Here is a 10,349-nt window from a genome sequence, read left to right as displayed (position 1 = left end):
TATCATCTGCCCTGGTCAGACTACACTGGGCAGACTGAGCTCAGTTCTGGGGTCCATATTATAAGAAGATGGCAGAGCTACTATAGGGGCACTGGGATCTAGCTGCCTCTGGAGGGCTGTTATATGGAAGAAGGATTACTGTCTTCTGCTTGGCCCCAAAGAGTAGAACCAGAAGCAATGAAGTAGACACTTCAAGGAGTCAGATTTCTCCTCCAAAGCATTAAGAAAAGGTCTTGGACATATAGTGGGTGTTTTTAAATAGGTTGACAGGTTAATTCTTGAAGGATTCAACTCAAAACTCACCTCCTCCAGGAAGTGTGAGCTCCCCTCTCACATCCCTGACTGCCTGTTGGACAGCACCACTAGCTGCCTTGAAGGTGTCTCCAATGTCTGAACTAGAACTCTTGATCTGGTCACTTTCCCTTTAACCCTTCCTTCTCCAGACTTCCCTGTATTTCTGTCCTTCTGGTCAGCCAGGCTCACAACACTCTTTGCCCACGCCTCTTTGCTCACCTGCCCAGCTCCATCCAATGGATGGTCACATTCTGCCCATCCTAATGCCCCCATGTGTCTCATGTCCATCCCCTTCCCTACCCCCATCCAGCCACTATCCTAGATCAGATCCTCCCCACCAGGACAATTGAAGCAACCTCCCATCTGGACTCCTGCTTTCCAGTCTCCCCACTCTAAACCGTCCTCCAACCAGCTGCCAGGGCTGACCATGCCGCTACCCCCACAATAATTTGTAATGGCTGTTAGGATAAATACAAATTCCACAGCAGGGTACTTGAAGCCCTTCACAGTTGGGCTCTGCTGCTCATTCAAGACTTATCTCACTTTATTCCACATTTCTAACCTTCACACTCCATTGTAGACAAATTGGTCTCCTTGCTATTCTCTAGACTTGACATGCATTTCATCTCCAGCCTCAGAGCCTTTGCTGATCTCCATGCCCAGAGCACACTCCAAGCTTGCCTCCTCCTCCTCTCATTCTTAGTTATTAGGAGCCTTTCTTGATGCCTTGCTTCTTCATTTTTTCTCCTTTCCTCTCAAATGATCTTGTGTAGGTCCCTCCCTAGAAAGGAAGCTCCCCTGAGGGCAGCTTCTGTATTTTATCTTCATATCCCCAGTGTCCAGTACACAGTAGGTGCTTAATAAATGTTTGTTGAATTAACATCACCTGACCACAAATGAATGTTTGTAGACAGTTTGTATCAGACTGTCATGGAAGCCAGGGGCTCTGTGTTCCAGTCATGACTCTGATGTGTATTCACTGTGTACTTGGAAAAAATATCACTTCCCTTTCCTGGATCTCACTTCCCTCTTCTGTAGAATGAGAGGACACAGATGGTGTGACACAGCTTGTGGATGAGGAGTCAGGATGACCAGGGGTCATATCCTGCCTCAGACGCTTACTGCCTTTGTCTCTCTGAGCCTCAGTTTCCTCTTCTGTAAAATGGACTCGATGGCCTCTAAAATCCTATCTTGGTCTAAATCAATGATCCCATGATTTGATGATCTGAAAGGCCATTCAATGATTCCATCCCCCAGCATCTGGGGGAGGGGTGCACCTGGGGTGTCTTATAGGAGGGGAGCTGGGAGCAGGGCACTTTGGAAGAATATTTCAACTAACAACCCACTTAAAAGCCACTTTAGCCCTTCCATTGGGGGAGCTTCCAGGCCCCTGCCACCCCCACCCCACCCAGCAGAGGGCACATTCAGGAGGCAACAATAAAACCTCAACATGGGGAAAGGCTGAGCACAAGCCAGTGTGTTACATGGCAGTGTGAGAGATACTGCTACCACTACTCCAGGCCAGCCAAGCCCAGCAGGAGAACCCCAGAAGGGAAGAGGGGAATGAGAAGCAGGGTATCACCCCGAGGAAAAGAGAGACTCTGTGCCCCGGGGACCTCAAACCCTGAACACTCAAGACCTCAGTCTAGTGGCCTGACCTCCTCGACCTTGACCTCAGCCCAGTGACCCAAACCCCCAAATATTCAGCCCACTGTCCTGATATCTTGGACCTTGGCCCAATGGCGTGGCCTCCTCTGAACAGTCTAGCTGGTTTGTAGCTGCCGGGAGCCCCGCTCTGACTTTGAATTTAGCACCATTATCATGCTCAACAAACCTTCCAAATGACAAAATAATCTCCTTGAAGCATAAGCCCAACGTTGCTATTTCCCTACTCAAGAATGTTCAATGGGTCTTTATTGCCTCTAGGACCCATTCTTTTTCTGGAAGAGACAGAGCAGGTGAGCTCTAGGCTCAGGATCAGGAAAAGGGAAGGCACAGATGTGTGGGACTTCGAGCGTGGTTCAGTGAAAAGGGCACTGACCTGGGTATAATCCTGCCTTGACACACTGAGTGTCTTTAAACAATTTACTGACGTTTCCTGGGACTCAGTTTCTCTAACTGTAAAATGAGTGCCTTGGGCTAGGTGACCTCTAAGATTCTTCCAACTCTAGATCTGGGATCCTTGTTGGTCCAAGAGTCCTGGGTTCTAGCCTGCTGTTAGACTCTCCAGCTCTGCCTCTTTGTCTATAAAATGGGGATAATGATGCCTCGCTTGCCTTTTTTGGAGTCTCCTAGAAAGAACACTGTCCCAAGAGCCAAGAGAGTTACATTCTGGTCTGATTTGTCAAAACCCCACTGTACAAAGCATTTATTTCGTATGCATCTGACATTGGACTTGGAGTCAGGAAGAGCCTGGGTTCAAATCCTGCTTCAGACACTTGCTAACTGTGTGCTCCTAAGCAAGTCACTTAACTGCTGCCTGTCTCAGTTTCCTCATCTACAAAATGGTAATAATAATTACAGTCCAAGAACTGGGAATTGAAGGAATGTCCGCCAGCTGAGGAATGATTAAACAAGCTGTGGTACGTCCTTGTAATGGAATATTATTGTGATGTAAGAAATGAAAAGTAGGATGATTTCAGAAAAACCTGGAAAGACTTACATGAACTGATACATAGTGAAGTGAACAGAATCAGAACGTTGTACACAGTAACAGCAACATTGTTCAATGAAGAGCTATGAATGACTTAGTTATTCTCAGCAATACAATAATTCAAGACAATCCTAAAGGACTAATGATGAAGCATGCTATCTGCTCCAGAGAAAGAACTGATATTGATTGAATACAGACTGAAGCATGCTATTTTTCGTTTTCTTCCTTTCATTTTTTTCTTTTATTTGAGTCTTCTTGTACAAAATGACTAATATGGAAATGTTTTACATAATTGCACATGTATAACCTATATCTGACTGCTTACCATCCCAGGGAGGAGGGAGGCAGGGAGGGAGGGAGGGATAGAATTTGGAGCTCAAAACTTTAAATAAAAATGTTGAAAAATTGGGAAAGAGAGAGAGAGAGAGAGAGAGAGAGAGAGAGAGAGAGAGAACGAGTGACCTAAGAGATGCTAAGCCTCCCTCCTACCTTACCTAATTGAACTGAATACAAACTGAAAGAGACCTTGGAAATCACTTTGTCTTCTCCTATCCCTATTTTTCAAAAGAGGAAACTGAGGCACAGGGGATGTGACTTCTTCAAGGTCATACAGGGAGGAAGGGGTAGGACCAGGATTAAAATCTAGGTCCTCTCACTCCCAGTCCTGAGCTCTTTCCATTCCCGCAGCTCAGTGCCTCAGTGTCTCCCCCCAGGGCATTAGCCCAGGTAGCCCTGAAGGCGCTTCTGCCCTGGCCCTTGGATGCTGCCCAGGTCCAGTGCTGGCTCTGGCTGTTACGGCAAGGTGGGTGGATGATCTCACCCTTCCCGGCGGGCACTGAGGTGGGTGAGTCAGGGCTTTGTGACTGCAGCATTGGGGGTGGGGTGGGAGAGAGTAGGTGCCAGTTCTTGGGAGTTGCTGCCATCCATCGCAGCCGCCCAGGGAGGGCCATGTGGCACAGAGGAAGCTGCTGGTTCCCAGGCACTGGCAGCCCTGGCAGGGGGAAGGTGTATCAGCAGGAGCACAGTCAGGGGAGGGGGCACCCTAAGTTGTTCCCAGCCCCTGCTCTCAGGCTACCCCAGCCCCTTCTGTCACCTCGTTCCCTAGGAGGCTGGGATGCAACATTCTTCTCCTGGGGAGGGAGCCCTGGTGTGAATCATAAGATATGAAGGCCATGCAGTTCCCCCCTCCTCATTTTACAGAGTTGGAAACTGAGGCCTTGAGAGGTGGATTGCCTTGCCCAAGCTACACAGCTATTACCTTCCCTCCTCTGGGCCTCAGTTTCCTCCTCTGTGAAATGAGGGGGTGGGACTAGATGACCTCAGGTCCCTTCCAGCTCTAAATCCACAACCTTCTCTCAAGTACTTAGAAAAAAATCAGACTTCATCATTAACAAATTTTGTAGAAGAGTACTGAAAATAATATTAGTAACCCCACTGACTCATATGCCAACACTTGAACTCAAGCTCTCTGACTCCATCCAGCACTCTTTCCAATACATCACCTTGGACAATGCTGACCCCAAATCAGTGAAACATGAATGGTGGAATTTCAGGCACAGGACTAGCAGAGTTGGGAAGAAATATCTCTGAGTTGGTGGAAGGGAGTATGTAAGTTCTTTTCTTGCTAGTTCCCCCCCCCCCAAATTAACTTGTATTTCTCTTCCATGTGTTCCATATATAATAATGTTTGTACATGTCTCCTTCAAACAAATACAAGCTCCCTGAGGGCAGGTTATCTGTTCACTTTTGTTTCTGTCTCCCCAGTGCCCAGCATGGGACCTGATAGATTGTAGGTGCTTAATAAATGTTCATTTATTGATACTCCAGAGGTTATTCGGTGCTTTTAGGAAACTCTCCTGATGTGCAGGATGTAGGACACACAGCTGCTCCTCCCCCTCAATGGGGACCACAATGCTGAGTCCACCAGATGGACCAGACTATTGCTGTTTCACCCCCATATCCCAAAAGTTTACCCCAAGAGAGGCCCTAGCAACAAAGAATCTTAGCTTTGGAAGGAAGGAGATAGGTGGCTCGATGGATAGGCTGATGAGACCAGAGTCAGAATGACCTGAGTTCAAATTCAGCCTCAGACACTTACTAGCTGGATGACCCTGGGTAAGTCACTTAACCTCTGTTTGCTTCGGTTTCCTCATCTGTAAAATGGAGATAATAATAGCACCTACCTCCCAGGATCATGAGGATTAAATAATACTTCCAAAACTCTTTGCACACTTTACAGCAATAAATAAATGCTGGCAAATTATTCTTATTCTTATTCTGATTCTGATTCTGATTCTTATTCTTATTCTCCTCAAAGGAAATGTAGCCCTCTTTCCCCCTACTCAGCATTTCACTCAGCCAAGATGTTTCATGTTGGATGCTGAGCTCAGGACAGTGAAAGGATCGAGGAGGAAACTGAGGCTGGAACCACAGTGAGAAGGACCAGCAGTTTTGTGACACTGTGACCCACTTGGTTCTCAGGACGCCATTCTGGGAGAGCCAGGTCTGACCTCCGCGCCAGCACTAGGAATGGTGTGTCAAGCATCCTTCCCAGAGGGAAGGGAATGATCCAGATGACCTCTGACAGCCTCCTCCGAGTTAAGGAGTTTGGGAGCTCCCTAATACTGAAGAGGACTGGGCTGTCCACCACCTCCTCCGAACCTCGTCCCTCCCCTCCTCCTGACAGAGGACAGCTCCCCTTACCCATCGCACCCTGAACCATCAGCAATGTCAGAGAAGTATCAACCAATTCAAGTTCATATCAGCTACCTTAGACCCTCCCTGCCCCCCAGGAAAGCCTCCCAAAGCGATTCCTATCTCAGTTTTCAAGTTCCCCTTATGTATTGTCTTCTCTCATTAGAATGTAAGGTCCTTAAGAGCAGGGATTATCGGATTATCTTTTTTTCTTATTTTAGTATTTCCCGTGCTTAGCACAGTGCCTGGCACATGGTAAGTATTTAATAAGTGTTTCATTTGTCTATCCACCCATTCATCTATCTGTCCATCCACCCGTCTATCTGTCTGTCTGTCTATCCTTCCCATTTATCCATCCATCCATTTTCTATCCATCTATATATGTCTGTCCATCTATCTATCCATTTCTGTCTGCCTATTATCTATCCTCTGTCCATCCATCTATCTGTTTATCCATCCATATATCCATCCTCTATTTATTGATCCCTCTAACCATCCATCTATCTGTTTATCTATCTCTCCATCATCTATTTATCTATCTCTGCCCTTAACTGATTGTGTCCTTAGATAACTCACCTCACCTCTCTCAGTCTCAGTTTCCTCACTTGTAATATAAGGATAGAATTCCCATATACCTCCCAGGGGTGTTTATCACACGAACACAGAAAGATCTCAAGCTGAAAAATTCCATAGAAGTCATCTGGTCCTACCCCCTAATTTTGCAGAGGAGGAAACTGAGGCCCAGGGAGCTTAAGTGACTTGTCCAAGGTCACACAGGCAGTAAGGGACAGAAGGAATTGCGATGCTCAATTGAGCTTCTGGGTGTGAAATAGCCTTGAGAACATCAAATGCTTCACTCATGGGAGGCAGGTTTTTTTTATACAGACATATAGAGGGCAAGTGACTTTTCCAAGGTCAAATAGCACATGGGTAGCAAAGACAAAACAAATGAATGTATGCGTTTATAGCTCAGCATATCCAAGTATTACAGAGAAGAAAAGAAATGACTTTTGGATTATTTGGTATTTCCTATTATCCAATCCCGGCTTTCTCTTCCTTCTGGCACTGGTTTCAATCACCTTTCATACTTTGATTCTTTAATCTATGTATGTATACGAGCTATCTCTAATATATATATTAATATATAATAAAATATATATACTATATGTATGTATGTGAGCTTTAATCGATGTATCTAAGAGGAAACTGAACATTTCTCTCTCCCATCGGTATGTGAATTGCCTAAAGGCAGAGACTTTCTTTGTATCCTTAGAGCTTAGCATAGTGCCTGGTGCATAGTAAGGACTTAACGAATGCTTGTTGACTGACTGACTGACTGACTGACTGAATTCAGTCCCCTGCCTTTAGACCTAAGCCTTCCAGAATGGAGGGTCAGTCCTTTTGCCCTTTGAGTGGCTCTCCAGATGGAGAACCCAAGTCAGGGTTAAGACTGTCCTAATATCCAAGGTTTTCCTTTTGTCCGACTGCAGTCCCTCCTGCTTTAATTTAAGCCTGTTTCCTTCTGTTTAGAAAGTAATCATTCAATGTCTCCATCCTCACACCCTTTCCCCACTTTACCCCCAGTTTGCTCTCTCCTTCAGTCTCTCCTCAAGTGGTTTCCTATTTTGTCAGCGGCATGACCTAATGTGATTCTCTGCAATGGGAGCCCTGATTGCCCATCCCCAACTCTACCCTCACCCTAGCCTTACCCCCATTCTTAGCTTTCTGCTCAGTCCAACCAGGAGCCCATCTCTCTTCTCAGTTCCAACTCCATGGCTCTCTACACCCACACTCCCGATCTCTGAGTAATGAACCTTCTTCTTCCTATTGTGCTCGGACCCAGACCCCACTCTATGCAACTTCCCGGTCACCTTGATGCTCAAGTTAGCAGACCCTTCCCATCCCTCCCCACTTTCAACTTAGCTTGGAGAAAAGTAGTCAGCTCAACACTTTCCATTCTTGGAAAGTCCACGTCAATCAATTGTCCTGTGACTCTGCTCCCCATTCCCTCTGACTTCCTTGTCCAAAACAAACTTTCCTAAGCATCACTCCCTTGTATACCCTGTCCACCTGAATGTAAACTTCTTGAGGGCAAGCTGTCTTGTCTGTATGTATCAGATGTTTAGTGTAGCATCTGGCACATAGTAAATGCTCAGTAAATGTTTTTTTCTTTCATTCATTCATCTCCATCTCTAAACTATATCCGTAGTCCCATAATGAAACTCACTCTAAACTCTGCTCTTCATCTCCACCCCATCTCTACCACTATTCACAATCACTTCCACCCCAAAACTGTCCCCACTCTCTTCCCCTTTCCCAACATGATCTCTCATTTCACTCCTATCCCCAACTGACCCTAATTCCTAATCTCATCCTGACATGTTGACTCTGGGTTTTCAAAGGCTCATTAGTGGATCCCAAGTTCAGATGAGTGCTCCCCAGCTAAACAGGTGTCAAGGATGGGCCTGCCAACAGACCAGATGTCACTGGACATCTTGCAGGTTATCAGACCACCTCACTCCCCATTTTTCAAAAGAGTAGTTTGAAGCTCTGAGAGGGGAAGCAACCTTGGGGTTACCAGTTGGGCAGAGCACAAACTGGAGCCCATGTCTCCAAGCTCTTTTCATTAATTTAGACATTGACAGAGAGCCCCCAGACCTCCTTTCATCTTTGCCTTTCCTGTCTCTCCTTCTACCCTCATCTCACCAAATTCCCTGAGATGGTTCTTCTCCCCATATCCACCCCCACCTTGGCCTCAACTCCTTTTCATCTTCCTCCCCTCTCCCTCCTGCCCTTCATTCCTACCTCCCACTCCCGTCCCTGGGCTTGCTCCCACACTGCCCTGATAAAATCCGGAACTACCTCCCCCCGACTGCGTGAAAAGCCATCCCTCCCTAGCCCTGCCCCTACCCACAGCAATACGCATATGATCCCACCACCCCACTTCTCCTATTCCAACCCTAAGCCCTGGGGAAAAGAGCCGCTGCCTGAACAATAAATAACTTGTCTCCCTTGATGACATAGCAGAAAAGAAAGCTAGATTTGGATGCAGGAAACCTGGGCTTAAATTACAGACCTTACTTAGTGCCTGCATGACTTTGGACCAGTCATTGAACCTCTCTGGGCCTCAGTTTCCTCCTATGTAGAATGAGAGGATTAGACTAAACCATCCCTAAGGTCCCTTCCAATTCTGAATCCTATAAGATAGAGGATAGAGACTGGATTTGTGATTTCACTAGGCTAAGGGTGAGGAAATTCCTTCTACCAATGCAGGTCAGCACCTCCTCTGTGACTTCCCTGAGAGATTAAGTTATTTGGCCAAGTGACACAGCCAGTATGTGTCAAGATAGGACCTTAACCCAGGTGTTTCTGGCTTCAAAGTTGTTTCTCTACTTACTATGCAACAAAACTTTGCTTACGAGCATCTAATTATGGCTATAGATTCACCCCTAACAGCCTCATACTGACCTGTTATCCTGAGCACTGATTGACACTAACCCTGATAATGGAATAGACCTAAACTTATCACAGGATGGCCTTCTAACCTTGAACACAGAATGCTCCCCAATCATGTCCCCCATCTCACAAACAAGTCCTGGTCACAAGGCAGAGGTGGAAATTAGAGGGGGGTAGGGAGCTGGGGACCTGGGTGATAACTGCTGAGGATGGCTACCTCAGCATAGCCCCTCTCCTCTTCTAAGGATATAGCTCAGAGCCCCCACCCCAGGGCATTGTCTTCATATACTCAGGGTGGCAAAGACATGGGAAGGTTTTGGTCTGGAAGACAATGTGAAGAGAGCTGGCATCCTAAAGAGGGTTGTGGGCCATTGGCCTAACTTTATAGTTCTGTCGCTGTCCAGCATTTAGGTTCTGCCACTTGCCCCAGTGGGAAAGGTACTTGATATCTAGTCAAAAGACCTGGGTTCAAATCTTCATTTTGACACTTACTGTCTGTGTGACCTTGAGTAAGTCACTGGACCTCAGGTTCCTCATTTATAAAATGAAGGGGTTGGATAAACCATAGCATCATAGATTTAGAAATGGGCAGGGCCAGGGAGGTCATCAAGTCCAATTTCCCTCCTCTCTTTTACCAAAAAGGAAAATGAGGCCAAGGAGCGTTTAGGTGACTTAATTGAGGGTTCACATAGCTTATAAAAGTCTGAGTGAAGATTAAACCCTGAATGAAGTCCTGGGTTCAAATTGTGCTTATAACACATATTGACTATGACACCCTGAGCAAATCATTTAACCTCTCTGCTAGAGGCAGAGATGTGCAGACATAGACCAGTAGAGAGTCCTTCCCTACCCCCTATAGCAGTGGAACCACAATCCCACTCCTCATTACCATCTTTTCCAGTGCCAAGTTCCACACTCTACCCTCTTAGACCCTACCCACCTTTAAATCACCAATCCTATAACCATGCTAGGATCTCTCAGTTATGTGCTGAGCTATCTCTCAATGATCTCTGCTTTTGGAGGTGGCAGGCAGAACTGTGTATATACTATTTCTAATAATTTGTTATTGAAAGCTGTTAGTGAGTAATTAATAGCGTTATCAAAAACGGCATTGCCAGGTAACTGTTGAAAAAAGTGTTTCTATTAAAGAAACATATGGATGCCTATAAAAATAATGATAATTTTATTGATATTTTCTGTTCCTCACATGCCATTATATCCCATGTATCCCTCCTCCTCCTCCTCCTCCTCC

The 10,349-nt window shown here is 46.0% G+C and overlaps 1 protein-coding gene across 2 annotated transcripts in view; it reads right to left on the bottom strand.

Moving 5' to 3' along the window:
* The window catches only part of EMX1 (empty spiracles homeobox 1), a 40,212-nt gene that overhangs the window by 753 nt on the left and 29,110 nt on the right, over nt 1–10,349 (bottom strand). The gene's annotated exons all lie outside the window — the stretch shown is intronic.

Source organism: Vombatus ursinus, unplaced genomic scaffold (genome assembly GCF_900497805.2).
Source record: "Vombatus ursinus unplaced genomic scaffold, bare-nosed wombat genome assembly UNPS02014837.1, whole genome shotgun sequence".
In the NCBI taxonomy this organism is placed as follows: domain Eukaryota; kingdom Metazoa; phylum Chordata; class Mammalia; order Diprotodontia; family Vombatidae; genus Vombatus; species Vombatus ursinus.
Note: the sequence above shows the minus strand (reverse complement) of the source record. Positions and strands in the feature narration are given on the sequence as shown.